At 55.9% G+C, this 9,890-nt stretch overlaps 1 pseudogene; it reads left to right on the plus strand.

The window, feature by feature from the left end:
• Window positions 1-772: 772 nt before the first annotated feature.
• LOC134425965 (antigen peptide transporter 2-like) lies at window positions 773-9,662 on the plus strand (annotated as a pseudogene).
• Window positions 9,663-9,890: the final 228 nt, after the last annotated feature.

Raw genomic sequence — 9,890 nt, forward strand, 5'->3', positions numbered from 1 at the left:
GGGGAGCTGAGAGGGCTGAACTGGGAGCACCGTAGTCTAGACTGGGAGCACTGGTGCGGACTGAGGAGTGCCTTGTCTGGACTGTGGAGAGTCCCAGGCTCGACTGGGAGCACTGCTGGGGACTGGTGAGTGCCCTAAGCTGGACTGGAAACATTGATATGGACTAGAGAATGCCCCAGGCTGGACTAGGAAGTGCCCCAGGCTGAACTGGGAGCACTGGTGTGGGCTGGTGAGTGTCTTGTCTGGACTGGAGAGTGCGCCAGGCTGAACTGGGAGCACTGGTGTGGACTGGCAAGTGCCCCGAACTGGACTGGGACCACTGGTGTGGACTGGAGAGTGCCCCAGGCTGAATTTGGAGCACTGGTGTGGACTGCTGAGCTCAGGGGTCTGAAGTGGGAGCACTGGTGTGGACTGCTGAGCTCAGGGGGCCAGACTAGTAGCACCGTAGTCTGGACTGGGAGAACTGGTGTGGACAGGGGAGCGCCCCAGGCTGGACTCAGGAGCGCCCCAGGCTGGACTGGGAGCACTGGTGTGGCCTGGGTAGCTGAGAGGGCTGGACTGGGAGCACTGGTGTGGACTGGTGAGTGCCCCAAGCTGGAAGTGCCCCAGGCTGAACTGGGAGCACTGGTGTGGACTGCTGAGCTCAGCGGGCCAGACTGGGAGCACTGTAGTCTAGACTGAGAGCACTGGTGTGCACAGGGGAGCGCCCCAGTCCTAACTGGTTTTAACTGGTGTCTCCACAGGCTGTTGCTCATTTCCCGGGAACCCCACAGAGAGCACTGTCCGTACTGGTCCCACCATGGCGCTGCCACCCGCCGCTCTCCTGCCCAGTGTGCTGCTGGTGGCTGACGCCCTGGCACTGGTGTTACTGGTGCCGCTGGTGCCGCTGCTGGCGCCGCTGGGCGTGCTGGGCGTGTGGCTCGAGGCTGCCCTGCGCTTGCCCATCCTGGCCGCGGCCACCCGGCTGCCAGCCCCTCGCCGTCCTTCCGGAGCCACCGCGGCCGCCGTCACAGCCGCCGCCACCCCCGCGGTGTTCGGAACCTTCCGGAGCCTCCTGGGGCCGCTCGGGGCCGGCCCGGGGCTGTTGGCGGCCGCAGCGCCCGCCTGGCTCGGGGTCACCCACGCTGCTGCCGTGCTGGCCTGGGCCGCGCCCCCAGCCCCCGGCAGCGTCCCTGAGACCCCCGGAGGCGTCCCCAAGGCTCCCAGCAGCGTCCGGCGCGCTCTGGCACTGACCTGGGAGCAGAGGAACGTCCTTGGAGCTGCTGTCCTCTGCCTCATGCTGGCTGTCGTTGGTGGGTGACTGTCTTGGTTTAGGGCAAATCTGGGAGAAAACCTCCAAAAGGGGCCCCTCCAGAAAGCAAACCCACACAACCCGTCCCCAAACCAGTTCAGGAAAGATTCCTCAGAGAGAAGTGGGAAGAACCTGTTTATTTAACAGGCAAAGCACACAAAATGAACAATACCAGATGACAACATTCTTTCACCACTCTGAAAAAGATGACAAATTCAGAAAGTCTCTCTTGGGGGTGGTCGCTCTGTTGTCAGTCCCTCTGGTCCTGGGGCAGCTGCTGCAGCCACAAGGTGCAAACTCTCGGTGTTCCCAGGTCCTGGTCTGGAGCAGGCTCAAGTAGATCCAAAAAAGGGAAAGGAGAAACAGTCCAGGGAAAAATTCGGACTGCTTAGCTAAACTAAATAATGAGCAGAAACAAAAGCAAGAGCGAAGCAGGAGCAAAGCAGAAGCAAGAGAAAAGCAAAAAGCCAAGCAAAAAGCAAAAGCAGCACCATGTACTGCCCCGTGTCTGTGTCCCGCCAGCCGTGGGGGAGCGGCTGATAGCAAAACCAAAGCAAAACTTTCACTCTTCAGAGCCAGTCTTGAAGGCACAGAACATGATATCCAGCATAAACAGAACACACAGATGGGGATACAAACATCCTAACGTCACCTTAGGACGTTGACATGTGGTGACAGACGTTGACACCCCCAATTTGGGCTCTGCAGCCCCAAATTGGGAACCCCCCAATCTGGGATACCCCACCAAATTGGATGCTGGTGCCTTAAAATTGGGTGTTGAGCTCCTAAATAGGTGATGACCACCCTAAAATAGAGTGGTGACCCTCCTAAATTGTGAGTTGACCCCTTCAGTTGGGTGCTGACCCTGCAAAAATGGGGTGCTCACTTTCCAAATTGGGTTCTGACCCTGCAAACTTGACTGTTGGTCCCCCAAAATTGGGTGCTGACCATCAAACTAATGGTCTGATGCCCAAATATGGATGTTGACCTCTAAGACCTGGGATCTTAAGGTCCTGATCTCCTATGTTTAGGTTCTGATCCATAAAATTGTGTGCTGAACCCCCCCAAAATTGGTACTGACACTTTAAATTGGGTGTAAAATCCCTAAATTTTTCACGAAACCCCCCAAATTGGGTCCTGACTTCTCTAAATTGTCTCCTGCCCAAATCGTGTCCCGCCTTTCCAAAATTAGATCCCCGCTCCCCAGACTGGATCCTGCCCCCCACAAATCAGGGTCCCCCTGTGTCAGTGGTCTCACCCGTGGTGATGCAGCCTCGGTGACACCCAGGGGAGATGGCGGGGCCGTACACCACCGGGAAGGTGCTGGATGCCATCGGGAGTGGGGACGGAGTCACCGCTGGAGCTGTCGGGATGGTGGCGGCTGCTGGAGCCACAAGGTGGGTTGGAGCATTCCCAGGGCCTGTCCCCATGTCCCCAACGTCCCCGATGTCACCGTGTCCCTGTGTCCCCACAGTGTGCTGTTTTCTGGCTGCCGGGGGTCTCTCTTCATGCTGTTGATGGCGCGTCTCCGTCAGAGCCTGAGCCTGCGGCTTTTTTCCCACCTGGTGCACCAAGACCTGGACTTCTTCCAGGGAACACCAGCAGGTAACGGGGTACGGCCCAGCCCCATCCCCCCCGACCCATCCCACCTGTTCCATCCCATCCCAGCTAGTCTGTCACCCCAGTCCCATCCCCACCATCCCATCCCATCCCGTCCCGTCCCGTCCCGTCCCATCCCATCCCATCCCATCCCATCCCATCCCATCCCATCCCATCCCATCCCATCCCATCCCATTCCCACCATCCCATTCCCACCATCCCATCCCATTGATCCCATCCCATCCCATTCCCACCATCCCATCCCATTGATCCCATCCCATCCCATTCCATTCCCACCATCCCATCCCATTGATCCCATCCCATCCCATCCCATCCCATCCCATCCCATCCCATCCCATCCCATCCCATCCCATCCCATCCCATCCCATCCCATCCCATCTGTCTGTTATCCCATCCCACGACTCCATCCCCATCATTCCCATTCCCACCATCCCATCCAATTCCATCCTATGCCATCTTCCTGGCTTCATTCTACTCCAGTGTTCCATCCTGTCCCCATCCCACTTTCCCATTCTAGCCACTGTTCTGTCCCCATTATTCTCACTCCCGTGCCTCCACCCTGTTGCGTATCCCCAGCTGCCTCCCACCATCCCATCACCCCATCCCACCATTTCCTTTCCCACCATCCCATTTCCCCTGTCCTGCCCCATTCCACCCTGACCATCTCCACAGCCATTCCCATCATCCCATCCCACTGCTCCCCATTACATCATTCCCATCCCAAATGGGATCATCCATGATGGGATCATGGTCTCACCCACCACAATCCCAACCTCTTTTCCCACCCTGCAGCTGAGCTCCTGGCTCAGTTTTCCATGGAAGTGCCATGGGTGTGCAGGGCAGCACCGAGTGGAGCCAACCAGCTGCTGCGGAGCCTGGTGATGGCCCTGGTGGTGGGGGGGTTCATGGTGGGACTGGCACCGGAGCTGGCACTGCTGGCACTGCTGGAGGTGCCCCTTGAAATCGCCACCCGCCGCATCCAGAGCACCCGCAAACAGGTCAGGAGTAGGAGGGAAAGAGTGGGAGGGGACTGAAGAAAGGTGGGAATGGTGGAGCTGGGATGGAGGCTAGGGGAATGGGATGGTGGGGATGGGATGGGATGGGATGGGATGGAGAATGGAAAGGAGGATGATGGAGGTGGAAATGGTGGGATGAAAGGGGATGAAGACAAGGGGAATGGGATGATGGGGATGGGATGGAGAATGGAAAGGAGGATGATAAATGGTGGGATGAAAGGGGATAAAGACCAGGGGAGTGAGATGGTGGGAGTGCTGACATGAGGATAGAACAAAATGGTCGAGATGGGACTGGTGTGGATGAGAAGAGAAGGATGAGATAAGGTGGTGGGTATGGGATGAGACAGTGGGGATGGGGATGGTGGGATTAGGAGAATGGATGGGAATGGTGAGGGTGAGAGAGAAGGGCGTGGGATGGCGGGAATGCAATAGTGGGGATGCAGTGGGTGTGGTGGGATGGGATGTGGATGGTGGGCTAGGAAGGTGATCTGGGAAAGTTGGAGATCCCCTGTTGCTGCCACAGGCCCTTCAGCGATCCATGCTGGAAGCATCCGCCCGCACAGCCACAGGGGTGCAGGAATCTGTTGCCGCCATTGAGACCATCCGAACCTTTTCGGCAGAGGAGGAGGAGGAGGAGCAGCACAGATGTAACCTGGCCAAGGAGCTGAGGCTGAAGGAGCAGATAGAGCTGGAGCTGGCAATCTTCGTCCTTGTCTACAGGGTCAGGGGGGACTGGGAATGGGAACAGCAGAGAATGGGGATGCCAGGATCAGGGATGAGGACACTGGGAATGAGAACACTGGGACCAGAAATGGGAAACCAGCGGCTAAGATGGGGGCACTCAGAGTACAATGGGGACACCGGGAATGGGGACAACAGAACAGGGACATTGAGTTCAGGAACGGCATGGCAGGAATGGGAATGGTGACATTAGAAACAGGATGGGGACACTGGGATAAAGGTTGGGAACATCAGTGTGGTGGTGTTTGCAGGTCCCCAGGATGAGAAAAGAGACAAAATTCTTGACTTCATGTTTCAGAAAGCTGATTTATTATTTTATAATATATATTATATTAAAAGAAAATTGTATACTAAAGAAAGAGAAAGGAGACATTAGAAAGCTAGAAAGGAATGAATAATAAAATCTTGTAACTCAACAGAGAGTCTGACACAGCTGGACCTGTGATTGGTCATCAAGTAAAAACAACCACATGAGACCAATCAAAGATGCACCTGCTTCATTCCACAGCAGCAGATCATTATTGTTTACATTTCGTTTCTGAGGCCTCTCAGCTTCTCAGGAGAAAAATCCTGGTGAAAAGATTTTTCAGAGAATATGTCTGTGATAGATCAGGATCAGGAATAGGGACATCAAGAGTAAGATGGGGACATCCAGAACTGGAACAAGGACACCAGGAACAGAGATGAGGCCACCAGGAACAGAGATAAAGACACAAAGGAGTGGGATGGGGACAGGCAGAATGGGGACACCAAGAGTGGGTTGGGGGCAGATGGAATGGGGACACCAGGAGTGGATTGGGGGCAGATGGAATGGGGATACCAGGAGTGGGTTGGAATGGGAGCAGATGGAATGAGGACACCAGGAGTGGGTTGGGGGCAGCAATATGCCTGTCCCACCTACAGGTGATCAAACTGGCCATCCGGGTCATGGTGCTGGAGCCACCAGCAGCTCCGTGACGGATCCATCACTCCTGGGGTCCTCGTCACCTTCCTGCTGTACCAGGACAGAGTTGGTAACCATACCCAGGTGATCCCATGGAATGCACGTGTTTGTCCATCCGACCGTGCTTCTGTCCATCCCGGTGCCACCCCCTTCCTTCTCCCCAGGTGCTGCTCTACGGCTTCAATGAATTCCTGACCAACGCAGCTGCTGGACAGAGGATCTGGGAATACCTGGATCGGAAACCCGCAGGGAATGTCGGGGGGACGCGGGAGCCCCCCGAGCTTCAGGGCCATGTCACTTTTCAGAAGGTCTCCTTCACATATCCTGGAAATCCAGAGCACCCTGTGCTGAAGGTGGGTCTGGGGGGAGGTGGGGTTTCCCAGGGGTGGGAATTTTGGCATCACCTGCTGTCACAATCCGTCCTTACAAACGGGTTTCTTGATAGTTCATGGATTGATCTCAGGGTGCAAAAAAACCAACACGGCACAGGAGATTTGCAGTAATAAAACGAATGCAGCTTTATTGAATGACCACCACAAAATGCAGTAGAGGGATTAAGGGAGAGAAAAAGATAGAGAGAGAAAAGAGAGAGAGAGAAGGAGGGGGATATAGCTACCAAATGCAGAGACGAAATCCTTTGGTCCAGTCCAGTCGAGGATCCGCCTGTTACGTCGGGGAGATCTCAGGGTTGCAGTCCATCTGGACCCCAATTATACTCTTTTTCGATGGGGGAAGGGGAATGGATTTTGCAACCGAGTCAAAGGTAGTTTATTGTATCTTCGGGAAGGAAAGAATAATGTTTGGAAAAGGGGTACACACAGTCCATGTTCAGCAGTGGGTGTGAGCCATTGTTTTCGTGGTCCACTGCTCACACCTGCAACATCCATCTTGCTTTGGTTAGGTTGCCTCCCCCACACACCTCTCCCAGGTTGGGGGTCTCAGTCCCAGTCCTTGGAAAGAGTGTGGGGGGCCTTTTCACATGGGGGTTTCATGTCTTGGTCTTTGATGGAGAGGCTTCTTACATCTCAGTTCGTCTGTCACGGCAGTTGTAAGACGAGTGAAGGGTCTTTTGTGGGGGACCACCCAAAACTCAGGAGAAGTCCAGCCAGGCAAAGAGGGGACAGCTTCCAAGGCTACTGTTGCAAAAAGGCAAGGTGCCCCCTTCTTCTTCTCATTGGGCTCAGTGTAGCATATAGTAAATACACCTGTGGACAACAGCTTAACAATGCTCTCAGGTCTCGGGGCCTTGTTGGCATGTGACTTTCTCCTTCAGAACCAGAGATTTTAGACAGTGGGGACTCTTCAGTGGTCCCCCAATGATGATGGTGAGGCAGATGAGGAATATTTCAGACAGACTCACACACCTGTCCCCATCCCACAGGACGTGAGCTTCGAGGTGCGCTCCGGGGAGGTGACGGCGCTGGCGGGGCCCAATGGCAGCGGGAAGAGCACGGCCGTGGCGCTGCTGGAGCGGCTGCGGGATCCTGGCAGCGGGACAGTGCTGCTGGATGGGATCCCGCTGCCAGAGTATGAATACCAGTACCTGCACCGCAAGGTGGGACAGCAGAGACACTGGGAACACTGGGCATGGAATGGGGAAAATGGGGACAGGGGTCAGGGGACAACTGTGATGGTGTTCACAGGGGTTTTTGGATGAGGGAAGAGACAAGGATTTGACTCCATGCTTCAGAAGGCTTGATTTATTATTTTATGATATATATATTACATTAAAAGTATACTAAAGTAACAGAAGAAAGGATTTCATCAGAAGGCTAGCTAAGAATAGAACAGGAAAGAATGATAACAAAGGCTTGTGGCTTGGCTCTCTGTCTGCGCCAGCTGGGTTGTGATTTGCCATTAATTACAAACATCCAACATGGGCTCATCACAGATGCACCTGTTGCATTCCACAGTAGCAGATAATCAATGTTTACATTTTGTTCCTGAGGCCTCTCAGCTTCTCAGGAGGAAAAATCCTAAGGAAAGGATTTTCCATAAAAGATGTCTGCAATAAACAATGAAATGGAACTGGGACCACAGGAGCATGGGAGCAGAAATGAGGATACTGGGAAGAGGATGGGGACATCAGGAATAGGGTGGGGACAAGAAGAAATGGGATAGGAACATTGGGAAATGGGATGGGGATGAAAGGAATGGGGAAAAGTGGAAAGTCAGGGGTGGGGACACTGGGGACACAGATGGGGAGAATGGGATCAGGGATGGACACTATGGGGACACCAAGGTGGCATGGGGTTATGGAACAGGGGTGGGGACACCAGGAGCCAAGACAGCATCATAGGGCTTGGGGCTGGGGCAGGTGGTGCTGGTGGAGCAGGATCCCGTCCTGTTTTCTGGAACGATCCGTGAGAACATCCTGCTGGGGCTGGAGCACTGCAAAGAGTCAGAGCTGCGGGAGGCCGCCATTGCTGCTGGAGCCATGGAGTTCATCCAGGGGCTGGAGCAGGGCTGGGACACTGGTGAGAGCTAGGGGGATGGATGGGGCACCCCTGGGGCACATCCCCCTGATCCCAGGATCCTCTGGCAGCGATGGGAGAGCGGAGTGGGTGGCACATGGTGGGGTGTGCGGGGGATCCCTGAGGTCACATCCCACTGATCCCATGGGATTGCTCACGCAGGTCAGATCCCACTGATCCCATGGGATTGCTCACACACTGGTGAGGGAGTGTGGGGGGCAGGGGAAGGGGGGGGAACCTCTTGTGCTGGGATCCCACTGATCCCAGGGTCCCCCCGCAGAGGTGGGGGAGTGTGGGGGGTGGGACAAGAGGGGAGAACAGGGCTGCACCCCACTGATCCCCTGTGGTCGCTCCCACAGAGGTGGGGGAGCGCGGGGGGCGGCTGGCGGCGGGGGAGCGGCGCCGTGTGGCCCTGGCCCGGGCTCTGCTCCGGCGTCCCGCCGTGCTCATCCTCGATGAGGCGCTGGATGATGGAGATGATGGAGCGGTGAGTGGGGTGGGATGGAGGGGGTTGGTGTGGATAGGGGTGTAGTTGGTGAAAATGGGGTATGATGGGATGGCTGGGATGGCTGGAATGGGATGGTGGGATGAGGTAGTGGCAATAAGGGATAATGATTGGCATGGAGTGGGAATGATGTGATGAAGACAGGGATTGGATGGGGTGGTGTGGGTCAACGAGGTGGAGAAATAGGACAGGATAGTAGGATGGGATAGAGACCAGGGGTGTAGGATGGCAGGAAAGTAGAATCAAAGGATGAAGACAAGGAGATACGATAGGGTGGGGTGGGATGGGGTGGGAATGAAGGGGATGGGAATGCTGGGATGAGGACAGAGATGGAGTGCAATGGGAAGAGTTGGAGTGGTAGGAGTAGGATGGGATGGGACAGTGGGAATGGGGATAGTGTGGGCAGGATGGCATAGTGGGCATGGGGATGGGATGGAGAACAGGGAGATGGTAAGAACAGGATGATAGGATTAGGGTGGGACTGAGAGTGGGATGGGATTGGTTGGTCGGGACTGGGTGGGATCAGGTGGGACAGGGTAGGACTGAGTTGGATGGGTTGGCCTGAGGGTTCTCTGATTGGATGGGTTGGGATGAGCGTTCTCTGAGCTGGATGGGTTGGGATGAGCATTCTCTGAGCTGGATGGGTTGGGATGAGTGTTCTCCTAGCTGGATGGGTTGGGATGGGAGTTCTCTGAGCTGGATGGTTTGGAATGGGAGTTCTCTGAGCTGGATGGTTTTGGATGAGCATTCTCTGAGCTGGATGGGTTGGGATGAGTGTTCTCTGAGCTGGATGGGTTGGGATGAGAGCATTCTCTGGCCGCAGGCACAGCGCTGGGTGCGCACTGGGCTGGCAAAGACCATGCTGGTCGTGTCCCACCGGCCGCGGGTGCTGGACGGGGCCGATCGCCTGGTGCTGCTGGAGCGCGGGGCCGTGATGGAGACGGGAACACCAGCGGAGCTGCGGGAACGCCGCGGCACCTACAGCCGCCTGCTCCTTGGAGGAGGCAGCACTGGGCAGCCTGAGGGCCCTGGGATGGGCAGCAAGAAGGGGGCTGCATCTGGCAGGGAATAAAGGGGAATCAGCCCCAGTGTCCTCATTCCCGGTGTTTGTGTCACCAGCCAGCTCCTGGTGTCCCCAGTCACAGTGTCCTGTGAATCCCTTCTCCCCACATCCTCAGGATCCCAACTCCCTGTGTCCCCCATGTCCCCACTGTGTCCCCCAGGTCTGCCCATTCCCTGGATGTGTGTGTATCCCCTGTATCCACCATGCCCCCATGATCCCTGGTCCCCATGTCTGCTC

The sequence above is a fragment of the Melospiza melodia genome, chromosome 17 (genome assembly GCF_035770615.1).
Source record: "Melospiza melodia melodia isolate bMelMel2 chromosome 17, bMelMel2.pri, whole genome shotgun sequence".
Classification (NCBI taxonomy): Eukaryota; Metazoa; Chordata; class Aves; order Passeriformes; family Passerellidae; genus Melospiza; species Melospiza melodia.